At 43.0% G+C, this 6,000-nt stretch overlaps 1 protein-coding gene across 3 annotated transcripts in view; it reads right to left on the reverse strand.

The window, feature by feature from the left end:
* Positions 1-4,877, reverse strand: part of TET2 (tet methylcytosine dioxygenase 2) — a 206,544-nt gene extending 201,667 nt beyond the window's left edge. For all 3 annotated transcript variants that reach the window (XM_029596968.1, XM_029596953.1, XM_029596956.1), the window contains exon 1: positions 4,590-4,877. The gene's annotated coding sequence lies outside the window, so the exon portion shown is untranslated. The remainder of the gene's footprint in view (positions 1-4,589) is intronic.
* Positions 4,878-6,000: the final 1,123 nt, after the last annotated feature.

A 6,000-nucleotide genomic window follows, 5' to 3' on the forward strand; every position in this document is an offset into this window, starting at 1 on the left:
ACACGTCAGCATTCGACGTCTTTCTTCAAGCCCCGTTAAATTATCTTGATTTAAGAATCGCAAATCATAGGACTTGGCACGATCTCACATACAGAATTTAGCATGGGACAGTGAGGGCGGCAGTTTGCTATTTGCCTAGTTGAGGCAAAGCAACTTAAATTCAATATGTTTGCATGAAGAATCAACAAGGAGGGCAGACAAGATTGTTTAAGTTTGCCGGCATAAATATTTGGTTTGAAAGTGAAGAACACCAAGAACTAGAGTACATTGGCTATGACTTTATCTGTAAACACACAGCAGCAGATCATCGTGCCACTAGAAACAAACCCAGGGCTCTCTGAGGTAATTTTCCAAGGGACTTCTGGGGGGGTGAAACAGTGTTTTTTTCATGAGCAGAAAAGCCCTTTGAGAAAATCGTCCACCCCCATATATAGGTAAATCTAGGTGTGTAGGTGATGTTCACAAGTAAGTGCACCCAGACTGACTGGAGGCATTTCTGGGGGCAGGGATGGATGAGGGTTTGGAATTATTGCATGCTTTGGGATTTTAAAAAGTATGCATGTACATTTCCTTGGAAAAAAAAAAATTCTGTGCACATCCTAGCAGGTGGAAGTATGCATGGGTAGGCTTGGTGGCATTATTTCCAAAGCGGATTTACGCATGTAAATTGGCTTGGGTAATTGGTGTAACTTCTGCGCAGTCTTACAAAATGACCTCCGGCCATGTCCTTTTGCCTTCATGATCTGTAGAACAGATACCGGGGTAGCTCCGTATATATGAGTGGATCACATATTGGGAGGGTAATTTTTAAAAAGAGGGAAGTCTCTGGATATCTTTTTTTTTTTTTTAACTCCGTAGACGTCCCACAAATTTTCAAAGCAGAAGTACATGCCGTAATTCTTGGTCAATCCCAGCACAAATTTACACCTGCAACTCCGCAGGTGTAAATTGAGTTCCACACATACTTACTGCAGGGAACGACCCAACAAATTTTCCATAATTTTACATGCGGAAATGGCTTTGAGAATTGGCCCTATATGCAGACCTACCATTGATCTACCATGTGGGCTTTCCAAACAGTATCATTAATATTGCTGTCAGAGGGCCTTAAAAATCAAACACAGACCTACGGTAGGCTAAATAATACTGAATATTTCGCAAAATTCCTTGTGGATGTGTCCCTCGGTGCAGTTTGAGAGAATAACCACCAGCATTCCTAGACACCTAGCAAGCTGACCCCACCCCTGCAAGGCTCTAACAGTAAAACTGGCCACTTCCACGTTTGGATGTTATTGGTGTCATTACCTACTGTGCAGCATAGAAATGCTTGGAACCTGTTGCTCTGATAAGGTGGAACTGATATACAGTTCCAAAACCTTCAGTCTGCTCTAGTTACATAAATAAGGAATGATCTCTTTTGGTCTTAAAAATTAAGAAATGCATAAAATACCTTCAGGAATCCATTTACAACAACAAAAAAAAGGTGTGTTAAGTTAGAATGTATTTCTATTGCATTCCCAGAATTCCTAAAAAGTACAGAAGGCAATAATGATGATGTCGTCAACATTACAAAACACATTAGGTGATGGACAAATTTCGCAAATTAATTTAACAAATTAAAGAGGAGGGTGTGAGTTAATGCTTCTTCTGAGCAGTGAAACCAAAACATTTACCCAGCCAATTTCTGTTACCTAATACTGCGCTGGTGCCAAAAAAAAGACCATAGCAATGCTTCCGTCACGACAATTCCGCCAGGGCATGTTCCTTGTTCTTTCAACAATGTTGACATGTCAGAATACAGGACCAAGTACAACGCACCAAAACATGTACCCTGTCTCCTATCTTTGGATCAAGAACCAACCACGTGTCATGCCAGCATCCTACTTAAATCTCCTTACTATCACCAACCAACAGCTATCAGCATTTAGGGCCTTATGTACTAAGCATGTTTCCTTTAGTGCACAAACATTCGCTTGAAGTCTACCTAAAGGGCCTATGTAGGAATGACCACTAGAGTTAATGCTTATGAAAAATGTGCCCTGGTATGAAGCAAGTTAACACACGCTATTTGCATGTGTATTAGCAGCATTACCACTTAAGTCAGGAAAGTTAATTACACCCCTACTGTGGTTAATGGGTGCCACCCGACACCCTCTTCCCCAAGCACAAGTATGGGACCCTCCCCCTCCCACACAAATCAGGCCTTCATTCCCACAATCCCCCCACCTATTAAAAACGACAGTGCACTTACAGGGCCCCCTTTGTTTCCACCGCCGGCACCACCACCTCAGGCTCCAAATGGGCTTCTGAGCCTCCCAAAAGCATGCGGGGATCGGAGTGCCAGTGGTGCCATTTTGGATTTGGTGCAGCTACGATCAGGAGGTGAACCATGTTCTGCGTACCATTTGTTTGAGGCTCTAGGGGCTAAAGTCTGAGGTACAATCATTGATATGCCCACCAAGTAAATTGTGTTATCATGCCAGTTTTAACGCTGGTTAGTACATTCCCTTAAGTGGCAGGGCATTGCCAGCCCGTACAGCATTGGGGCAGCAAGTCATATGGAACAGATACAAGTAATACTCGATCTTCATTCACTCAAAACTTTGCCTTTTGACATCAAGAAAACTTTGGGAAGGAGACGTTATATATTTCATACTTTTTTTTTTTGGGTTGAATTAAACAAAAAAAGTAACTTGTCTAAAACCGAGTCCAGCAGAATATTTAATGGACAGCAACCTATTACATCAATCTGTCCAACACCTCCATGTGAAAACTCCACCAGGATAAGTAAATACATTTACCCCCCTTGTCAAAGATAACTCAAAGGCAGATTTAGGAGTAGAGTGCTTAAGAAAGAGCTCTGGAGGTCATTTGGTAAAGAAGGTGTGATTTGTTTGTTCCTGTTCTGTCTTCTGTGTGAAGTTTATCCAGACCACTTCAGCATTAACACCTCCTTACTGAATTTCTTTAGCAAACAATCACCATTTTATAATTTGTTAAGCTTTGCAAGTGTTAGCAGTGAGCACGCTAGGAAGGCATTACACAAATGGCTATGGGTGTTATCTACCCCCTACTGCAGGATGTCAACCTGCTATTAAAATGCAAATGTGATGGTCTCATTAGCCCCCAGACAGGACAGACCCGGGGAACAACTTTCACTGAAGGCAGTGGCCGCTAATCCCTGGCGCTCTCCAAAATAAATGTGGCAAGGTAGGTTGTACTAATAAGGTGGCCTTTTACTGCCGCTTTTGCGTCTGGGCTCTCCATCACAGTTCGTTATAAAAGATGAAGAAACTGGATGAACCCATTTTGCTGCAGAATTTTGCTGAGGTTTACTTCCAGTAGAAAAACGTCAAAACTCGCAACTAAACAGTACCAGGACCAGGTTTCTACAGCCTGGGACCTGAAGAAGCTTGACAGCTGTGGGCGACTTCACGCCTTTGGTGGTGCAAACCGAGCGCAGAGCCGGCTCCCGTCCTCACTCAGTGGCACACAAAAAGGCCTTGGGCAATCTCTCGTGGGTTTAAAAGTTTAGGTGGGCTCTCGGCGATTTTACACGCACTTTTCTTCATAGAATCTCGCCTCATGTGCTGTGTTTTTATAAAGCATTCGCTGTTTGATGTAGCAATGGTGGGAAGAACGTGTTGCAGGTTACGAAAAAAAAATAAAAAAAATAAAATGGGAAGGCCGGCGAACAACCTGTCTACTTTCTCTGCCTTGCTTCCCCGTGATTGGGTTTCCTTTTCTGACCTTGTAAGTCCTCCAGCTCCAGAATCCCCCCCTTTTTTTTTTTTTCACTTCTCCCTTTGACTGCGCCTGCCTTTGTGTCTGCCTGTCACTCACCGGTAAAACCCAAACGAAAGCTGATTCATAGGAAGCACAAAGCCAGAAAACGGACTTTCACACACACAAGCTCTGGCAGTCACTGGTACGCGTTGAGAGATCGCACCCCGGCAGATTAAAATGCCTCTTTTCAGGGTCTTACATATGCTGCCTTAAAAGTTAATGCAAGTTTCTTTCTTTTTTTTTTTTTGCTTGGAAGTGGTAACACAAAATCCTTTTTAACTAAAAAGCTTAGCACACTGAAGAATCCCATCAGCTAACCTTTGTCAGAAACATAAAAATCTGTGTGGAGCAAAAAGAAATAATAATAATAATAATCCCACTCTCTCTCTCTCTTAGCTCAGACATTATAGCACGATCCTCATTTTTAAGAGTACAGAAGAGGTGGAAAATGGAGAAGAGTCAAAAGATTCAACACATTTAGAAACGGCAGTCCTGCTACTGAGCTACCACAAGGAAAAACATGCCGGTAAAAGCCAACTTGAGAACTCAACTACGTGAGCCCTTAAGAACAGCAGGGAAAGAGAAAAAAAAAAGGAGCAAGTCTATTTTTTTTTAATTTTAAACTATATTTGTCAGCCATGTTGGGGGAAGGTACAGTAGATTTCTTTCCTTTTTTTTTTTTTTTTTTTAAATTCCCGTAGACAACACAGACAGAATCCCCCAGGACATCGGGTACCGGAGAAAAGAGCCACAGAAGGAAAGGAGAGTTTACAGGGAGATTAGATATAGGAGCGCGCTCTGACCTCTGTAAATGTCCCTCAGCCTTGCGGAAATCCAGCCAACAACACAGCCTGGTCTCCTTCCTAACCAATCCTACAGGGCAGCCATCTTGCTTCCTTCTGCTCCGCTCCGAGCGCAGCCCAGCCTTCTGCATCAATATTCATAGGGCACTTTGACGTCTTTTCTCATCACTCGACGAAGCCCCGGCCGACGTGACGAGCATGTGAACCAGCCCCTACAGCAACGTGCGCCGCCTGTTTGTCTTGTGCAAATCAGTTCCCTGCTCGGGACCTTCCCACACAAAGGCTCACACACTCTTTTCTTTTTTTTTTTGGAGCTGTAAAATAGTAAGCAGTAGTAAGCAGAGGCTGCCCGAAAGCTCTGGAGTGGAGCGGCCTGGGCACGGACCGGGCTCTACTCCAGGGACTCTCGGCAGGAAGAGTTAAGGACTATCCGTCAGAAGGCCATGGCAGATAGGGGGCTTCTCTCCGGTTGTAAAGCTAAGATACCGGAACGGCTGCTTTCATTTCCCTGCCTTTTGGTTTCTTTGAAAGGAATTCATTCCCGTGTACAGATCCCCAGTTCAATGAGCAAAAATCCCCCACTCCCCAAATGTCCATAGAAATAATTGTGCCGAAACCCGCGGGTGGGAGCCTGGAGTGCGGTGCTGTATTTAAAAGGAGAATTTGAACCTTTAAAACATCTCAGGCGTCAGCATTTTCCCCTAAAGCAGCCAGTGCCCTCTCTCCTGTTTACTCTGGCAGAGTGAGCTGGGAGAATATGACACGCTCACATTACCGAAAACTTTAGTTCAACTTTATCCAGTGCCATACTCCCACCTCCCCGTACGATTTGTAAACTAAACACATTTCTTAACAAACAAACAAACAAAAAAGCTTTGTCTTCATGTCCTCTACACTTGACTTTCTTCTGCATTCTACAGCAGAATCAGATTAGCACAACTAGGAAAATTCAGGATATCCTGTGAACTGCAAGTGCACTAGTGTCTCTCGTCATAGAACTTTGTAACAAAAATACACTCATACTGTTGTTTCTTGTTTCATGGGCATGCCGGTTTGCTTTTTTGCCCTCTCTAAGCTATCTTCAAGTTTCTGCGTCTTGACCTTTCTTTTCTCTCAGGAGGAATCGATTTTTTTTCCTGGCCTTCACGTATACTCATCTTCCTTTGAGTGAGTAAGTAGCACACAGACGCACATTATATTAAATGCCGAGCTTGGTTTTAGTTTACCTTTTCCATCAAATGACTCCTCATCCAGTGAATCATGCTTAACTTTAAAATAGAATAAAAATCTTGGCACATCTTTTCATGGTCTTGTTTATACATTTCATCATATTCAGACAGTCCATCAATGTTATAAAGAGGAATTAAATGGCCCAAACATTAAAAAAAAAAAAAAGCCAATAGTAAGATTA

Source organism: Rhinatrema bivittatum, chromosome 1, assembly GCF_901001135.1.
Source record: "Rhinatrema bivittatum chromosome 1, aRhiBiv1.1, whole genome shotgun sequence".
Taxonomy (NCBI): domain Eukaryota; kingdom Metazoa; phylum Chordata; class Amphibia; order Gymnophiona; family Rhinatrematidae; genus Rhinatrema; species Rhinatrema bivittatum.